This window comes from Oreochromis niloticus, unplaced genomic scaffold (assembly GCF_001858045.2).
Source record: "Oreochromis niloticus isolate F11D_XX unplaced genomic scaffold, O_niloticus_UMD_NMBU tig00007939_pilon, whole genome shotgun sequence".
NCBI classification, from domain to species: Eukaryota; Metazoa; Chordata; class Actinopteri; order Cichliformes; family Cichlidae; genus Oreochromis; species Oreochromis niloticus.
In genome coordinates, this window is record NW_020328862.1 from 153,866 (window position 1) to 162,151 (window position 8,286).

Consider the following 8,286-nt stretch of genomic DNA (forward strand, 5'->3'; position numbering starts at 1 on the left):
AGATAGAAAACACTTTCTCCCTACTAGGACTCTCCTACCTTATGTTCATCAATTATTCTCTTTATTCAAACCTGATTCAACCTAATATTACTCAAAACATGAACCTAATTACGTATTTGGTTTTTGACTTTTATTTCTATATATTATTCAACGTTACTCATCATTTTAAAACTCTTAAAGCGCTGCCCTCACGTCTCTGCATATGTTTCCGGTTGCCCGCCTTATCTGATCATCAACATCCTGTGCACAAAACTGTCGCTGCTGCAAGTACCTTAACTCTCATCTAAAGTTACCTATCACAAGAAAATCCTTATAAGCGCCTATCTTACTAAACGATCAAAGAAAAAACATTTTAATCAATTAAGTTTAAACATATAAGCAATTACTCATGAATAAATTTTATCATCGGCAAAACGGCTTAGAACACCTCCTGTGTGTTAACACTAACTTCATTTTAAGACTCACATTTCCTGTGTTATAACCTGTTTTTGGTATAGCATTTTATTTCATTTTGCTGCTCTTAATGTAATGGTACATTCTAATTATACTTCATTAGACTTAACCAAAATGTATATGCTTTCCTCCCTTTGCTCCTGCTTTAAAGCAAAAAACTTGGTCACTTCAACAAGCGTTCGTTATTCTGTAACTTCATTTTATATAATAAGACTAATGTCGAGCTGCATGTGTTATCTCAATATTTTACATGTCACACAATTTAGTTACAAGCAAAACTTCTATTCAGTTCCTCTTTTCTGTCACTAATACCAATTAGGTCATGCTTATGTCATCAATATTAATATAAGCTTTTCTTCCTTGCATTCTATGTTAATTAAGTGTAAGCTGCATCTTCATTGCATCCTATATTGTGTTCTTCATTGCATTTTTATGTATTCATATTTAATTTATGCATCTTTTCACTGATTTCTGGATTCAAACTATCTCGCTTCTGAGCCTTTCCAAAAATAATTTCACATGTAACAATTTGTGCATGTGTGTTTTCTATTCATGTTTACCTCTTTTAAACGTGATATGGTGGACATCACTAAACAATCATGAGTTCCGGCTTCAATTTTCAACCACTCATACCCTGTATTCTTGCAGTCAAACTCGTGCGGCTTCACGTCTCACTGGTCCCTCTCTTCACAGTGTCCTGTTCGGGCTTCAAAGCTCCAGCAAACACAGGCTCAACTCAGCTGTTGTCTTCTTCTCTGTTTCTTTACAGTCTTTTCTTTTAGGTTAAGTCCCAGCATGGCAAAATATCACCTTCAGTGCCATCAAGCAGACATATCACACTGTTCTTCACCAGGAACTGTGCATGTTGCATCACGTGCTTTCTTTCATACTGCTGGACTCATCAGTCGTCGTCAGTGTTACTGCTTTCGCTTGCACTGTCTTTTAGCTTCAGTTAATTCTTCAAGTCCACGATGTTCTGTCGGTCTTCATCAGGAGATTGACTGTCCTTTGAGTTTTTTCTCAGTTTGGGGACAAAGTGATAGGTCAAGCTATAAAATTTCAGCCAAAGACTGGCTTATTTTCCCAATGTTAATCTATCCTTTTTACCGGTTTACTCAAGGTTCCATGTTGAGAGAAGTCCACCTGTATTGACACACTAAAGCATATAATTAATATCATTTTCATTTCTTTTCTTAAAAGCTCTATTTGCTTCATGTGCCTAGAGTTTAACTCGTCTCTCTCTCTGGGTGCACACTTGTCACAGTGAGTTTCCCTTTTATGGGCATGTAGTGCCTGTTACACACATACTTCCTGTTACTCTTTCCTGTTTCTACAGGCTAATCAAACTCTTTTTGTTTTGTATTTACAGTCTACAAACCCTCTATAATTCTGCTAAGTGTTGATCTAAAAAGAATGTACCCTCAGTACACGCACAAGCATTCACATCAAACTCTTCAGCGTGCTTAGCGGATCTCTTTCAGACCTCAGGACAATTAACAGTTTTGTTGTTTGTTTTTCCACACATATCACCATTCTTTCAGCCCTATTTTGTAACATCATTCACACAATAGTTTCCTCAGCATTTTGCATCCTTCCCTGAACTTCGCTGTCCCACACACACTTTTCTCTCAGACTTCCTCTGTTCACGCACTCTAAGTCATTCTACTTATTTATTATTTGGTACCAATCACACAGAATCACTCAAATCAAATACTGACAGCATTCACACAGTTAAAATCACTCAAAATATGCTTTCATACAAGTATTTTGGACATGCTGTTCATAATCAGAAAGAGCAAGTCAAAGAAAAACAATTGAAACCTCTAATCACTCTCACAGCACACACAAAAATGGAAACTAGTTCTTTATGCTTTTGGACTGGATTGAGTCGCTACAATCCTTTTAGACAGGGACTTTCAATCTGATCAGGTCCCCACAGGTAGCCTTTCCTCCACCCATTGTAATCTGGAAAAGTCACCTTATATTTGTTTGTCCGGAAATTTTTTACAGCGCTGTTATTCACTCTTCCAGGCCTGTTTAGAACAAAAATGAGAAAAAGAGAGCTGATTATTAGCTCATCAAAACACAAAACAAAATCACCTGACAGGATTTTTAAGTGCACTGTTATCATTTTAAAGTGCCCAATTCTAGACATGTCCATGTTTAATAAAACTCCCTCTATTAAAATAAAAACAAAAAACAATAGAGGTAGTAGACAACACCCAGTAACTGCGTCTGTCCTTTTACAAGAAAAGAAAAATAAACCCATATCGGACAATTCTCCCCATCTTAGACAAAATCTGACCATAAATGTCCTTTTCTAAGTCATGTTCTTCTCTTCACACAACTCTTGGCCTCCAAGGCATAAACTTTGGACTTATAACCGTCATATAAGTCCTCACAGCGCACCAAGCATGGAGAAAACTCAATCTCAGTGCTTCAAAATTCTCACACAAGATTCAAAAACTGTTTCTGTCATTTATCTGCCCAAGGACTTCATCAAATGGACCTCGCTGGGTCCAGTAATCTTCAGCACATGTATATCACTGTCACCAGTGCTGATTTAAAAACAGTTTCTTGTCTCAATGCACCCAGTATTAACTTATCACATGGACTGCAGCCGATCCATCAATATCAACACAATTGTGTATCCCCATGTACACAACTTATTCTTCACTTGTATCACAGCACATCTAGTAATATTTTCACAATTACTTCAACATGGTAAACATTGATTTTCCTTTAAAATCAGTGTTTACCATTAGAACTCAAGATCACAGCTGACTCGATTCTCTGAAATCCTGAGTCAGTTAAACACCTTGTTCAACTCAAGGTGTCCTTTTCTCGGACTTCCTCGTCCGAACTCACTCTTTTTACCCCGGCATCTCACCATTTGCTGCTTTCCTTTTTAGCCTGCTGCTTACTTGGCAGCCTCATCTGCTTTCTGGTTCCCTTGTGCCACCAATGTGGTTGCTTGAGAGTATCCTTTGCATTTTATGATACTGACCTCGTTTGGGTCGTCCAGGACCTTTTCCAGTCCTCCCATTTCTTTCTTCTTTGAAATGTGAGCATTTGTTGCCGCTCTGAAGCCTGCTCTCTTCCATTGAGTGGGCTCCACGTGTGCTGCCCCAAATGCATAAGCTGAATCTGTGTATATCTTCGCTCTCTTTTCTTTAGCCAGTCTCAGGGCCCTGCTCAGTGCAATTTCTTCTGCTCTCTGAGCTGACTGTTGCCCCTTCAAGTCTCCAGGTCTCTCCGACTTTTCTTCAGCTTCAGCTTTCTTGGTGCAGTCATGTGGTTCTCCTGACTGCATCGGCTAGTTGATTCTCCACTGTGTCATATGGTACATCATTCAGGAGCTCCAGTTCCTCTTTGTTTATGGACAGAGTCTGTATCTGTCCCTCTAGTTTCTTATTTTCCTGTTGCAAATCTTGCAAAGACTTTAGGATGCTCTTTACATCCTCTTTCATCCAACTGGATATTCCTTGGCACATGATCATCCATTTGCAACACTCACTGTGGTTCTCTTTCAATGTTTTCATCTCTGCACTGGTCTTCCTGTTCACTTACTGGCCCAGTGTGTCTTCATTCAGCTGCTTCAGTTTCTGTTTTCACTCTAGGGGTGAAACACAATAGTCAACCCAGCAATGTCAATACTGGATTCACTTGGAGTATGCACCAAGCCCACCACAATTATCAGCTCAACAATGTTAATCTTGCATTCACCTCATGAATGCACCAAACCAGCCACTTTTGGTGTAAACACGCACCAAGCTTGAAAATCACTCCCTCTGTTCTCTCAGTCCTTTAATTCAGCTGCACACAGCTGTTCACTGAGAAAGAGGAAGTCAGCTCAGGCAGTCAAAAGACTGAGCAAATATAAACTCTCTGCTGGTTTTAAAATCAATAAAAACAAAACGTCAAGATCCACTATCTTCAATTCAACATCCAGTATCTCAACACTGTATGTTGTCACAGAGATCACCCACTGTTATTCAATTTTCATAGACCCAAAAGTAAGCATATTATTTCCCTAATCACAAGTGAAACCGTGTTTCACCCAGTAATACATAATCAAACTTTAAAGTGAAACCAAAACTCTTCTTTTTCGAAACTGAAAAGAGGAAGTAACCAGCACCCAATTCTAACTGCGTAGGCTGTTACTCAACAGCTCACACACACAGAGACAGACCCAGGGCAATTTATCAAATGGATCATTTATCAACATTCAAACCAACGCAGTCCGCACTGACTATTCTTCTGGACCTCAGCGGATCCACCAAACTTCAGACCACGCCAGATCTGTTAATATCAACAACGCTGTACACCCAGCTGATTCTACACTTCAGACCACGCCGGATCTGTTACTCCAGCACAATAAACACTGATTTTTTCCTTCAAAATCAGTTTACCAAGAGCCACAAAACCGTTTCTGACTCTATTTTCTGAAATTCTAAATCCTGTCTCATTCACTGCTGAAGTTCTAGTTCAATGAACACATGTGTCGCAGTTTAAAATTAAAAGAGGAAGTTGTTCACACCCAACAGCTGCAATGAATGTGTGTGTGTGTCTATTCGAACACAAGCTTTCTCAAATCACACAAAATATAGCATCAAAAAGTCCTTTTCTGACTCCTATTGTCAGGCAATTCATCACCTGAAAATCATGGGATCCGACACTATTTCAAAACCTGGGTATCTGCCAGGCAGTGATACACGCAACATTCAGTGTCAAATCACTCAACCTTGACGCCTGCACTGACTCAGAGTAGACTCAGAAATATTCACTCAATACTTCTCACAACCAGCAATGTTTCTTTACAGGACCACAGCAGATCCACTGACATTTATCAACATTAACTCAGTAATGTCAACATTTATTCTTCTCAACATTACTTTCTCAGAAAACCTATCAAACACTCGGCTTCCTGAAATTCTGCCTCACATGAGAAAACCTTGCACAACCCAAGGTTTGTTTGTCGGACCTCTATGTCCAAGATTACTTTCTCTATGAACCAATAACTTTATACCAACATGATCCTCTGATCATAACCAATTTTAATACCGCGGTCCCAAGTCGTCGGCAGATGGGCAATCTGGAGTGACCGCAACCTTAGCGGGCTCTAAAGGACGTCTCCGATAGAGGGGGGGTCTCCACCCCTGAACTTTAAAGTTATTTCACCTTCAATACATTAACTTATTTCACCTTCAATATTCTAAAGACACCTTATTGTCTTTCTCACTTTTATCAACAAACATCAAGCTTGACCTTTTCAACATCTTATGAAGCTTCAATTTCTCAACAATTACTCAAACAGACATCCATCAGTAATTTAGCTGAGTAAATTTAGAATATAATATTTCAATCAGCACATTTTGATTTAACAGGCTGTGCCTACCTTTTTTGTCAGGGCCCTGAACACTCAGCCGAACCACTGGGTCCCGTCTGCCTGCTTGACCACCTCTGGCCTCTGTTTTTCTCCACCAGAACCTCAGAACCAAGTCAATGGACTCAGATATCCGGGTCACGGCACCAAAACTGTCCCGATTCGAAATACTGAGATCCAAAACAAAATACCAAAGGCCCAGAAGGATGCAATCAAACGGAAGAGTTTATTGAATACACATGCGGGGAGGTACGAACTGCCAAACATCAGTTGTAGAACTCCGCCCAAAAATACACTTCAGATTGCTTTTATAACGTCAGGGTTGGTTAACGCCCCTTCATGCGTTTACAAACATTATGATATGTCAGTTACAGTAAATATTCATTTTAATAAACTAAAATAGACATAGAAGTTCCTGTTTTCTATCACAATTTCCATATAAGGCCACTCGCTGCACCCTCCAGACGGTCCTTGGGGATGGTAGTCATCTGGCCACCTCTTCTGTCACCTGTATCTGGGCAAACTCAACTGCAACAAGAAGCTGAATACATTCAGGCCTTCCCTCAAGCCTGTTTCTTGATTAAATGTATTATATGTGTTTTGTAGGCGTGCATGCATTGAACCTTCCATAGCTCCAAGCCACTTACTCCATGTTTCGCCGGGACATTCACGCCCAACGGAGCTTTCAACCTTCTAATCAATTGACTGAGCCACAACTCATTAATAAGCACCAAATTGCAATGTGTAAAGAATATTATGTAATTATGATAACACCTGTAATACAGACTTTAATGTAATGTCAGCAGCTTCAATAACTGCTTCAATGAAGTGATTATTATATGGTTTAATGCAATGATCATGACTTAATGCAAAGTTAATTAATGCAATCATAATGATAATAAGCATAAGTAGCAGTAAAATATTCCTTATTCCACACTGGCAATAATTGAAATGATTAAAGAAAATCAACAAGCTATTTATGCAACATGATTCATAATTTTATAAACTGGAATGATGAAATTATATTGGCTGGATCTGATTATTGGGGGTCATGACCCCTGTAACCCCCCTGGAAATTACGCGCCTGGTCCTGAGGTCAAATCCACCATCTTTGTTTCAGTGCTTCATGTTCTCCCGTGTTTGTGTGCGTCCTCTCCGGTACTCCGGCTTCCTCCCACAGTCCAAACACATGCAGTTAGTGGGGTCAGGTTAACTGTGAGTGGTTGTGTCTCTCTGTGTTATTCCACCTTAATCAATGACTTCCTGTTAGCATTAAGTGCTTCTGTAGGACTGATGTCATTTTCATGGTTGGATCATTTAAATGAAGCTGGACTCAGATGCAGTAAATAAGTTGATTGATCATTAATGAATAAAGCTGGTCAAATCCATCACGTGGACACATGTGATTGTGTAGTATTGATCCCAATGCTGGTATTAGTCCTGGATCAATAACACTGGATGGATGCGTTCAGCATGCAGCCCCTGAGCTGTGTTACAGACAAACATGAAACTGACAGGTCTGTGTCATTCACAGTCTGTAACACTTCTAAACAACAGAGGCTGACCCAAGTGCCTCAGAGCCAGGCACGCTCACATCACAGCTCTCTAAAGAAGTTTCAAAATAAGAGCTGAAAGCTGTGTTTGCTTGTGTTAGCTTATTATTGTGGAGACTAACATTCAGTGATCATGTGTTCAGACTCATAATGATTACTCTCATAAATCCTGATCTTTGTATTTACTGTGTGTTGGATCAATAACTGAGATTCATCATATCACACAGCTGTGCTGCTGCTGCTGCTGCTGCTGGTGATGTCAGCACATCTGGAACAATACGAGGTATCTGCTACCAGACTGAGCAGGACCTGAGACCTGTGGACTGTTTAAAGCTGTCCCTCCACAGGTCACTCAGACCTGATCCACACCTCAGTGAGATTCTCTGACTTCCTCAGTAGAGACAGAAACCATTCAGATCTGGGACGATCAGCTGACTGATGATGTCACACAGACTGTGTTTTTCAGGAACAGTGATTCTGATGTGAGCCTGCTAGCTGACAGCAGACCTGATGAAACCACATGTTGACATCTGTGAGGACAGACTGGACTCTTTGACTGCACCTTGGTTCTCCTCAGAGGTCTGTACAGGAGCATGTCCACCCCCACTGAAGATCTCAGTCACTGTGAAACATAGAAACCTGCTTGTGTGGCCTCTGCCTCACATGTAGATGCAGCGGTTTCTCTGTCAGTCAGACTGAAACAGTGTCCTGATGCTGCATCATTCAGCTCTGTGCCCCAGTCAGCATCACTGTGTCTACCAGTGTCAGTGTTTCTTTTCCTGTAACACTCAGCACAGGCTCAGCTGGTATCCAGTGTTGGACTTTCAGCTGCTGTGATAGATCCTCTAGCTTCTCCATCAGAGGTTCACATGGAGCTGATCCAGTATCTCCAGT

At 40.4% G+C, this 8,286-nt stretch overlaps 1 long non-coding RNA gene across 1 annotated transcript; it reads right to left on the reverse strand.

Moving 5' to 3' along the window:
* Positions 1 to 2,453: 2,453 nt before the first annotated feature.
* Positions 2,454 to 5,537, reverse strand: LOC112845577 (uncharacterized). Its single transcript, XR_003218420.1, has 2 exons — positions 4,180 to 5,537; positions 2,454 to 4,069 (listed from the first exon to the last, which is right to left on the reverse strand). It is a non-coding gene; the product is annotated as an uncharacterized LOC112845577 (long non-coding RNA).
* Positions 5,538 to 8,286: the final 2,749 nt, after the last annotated feature.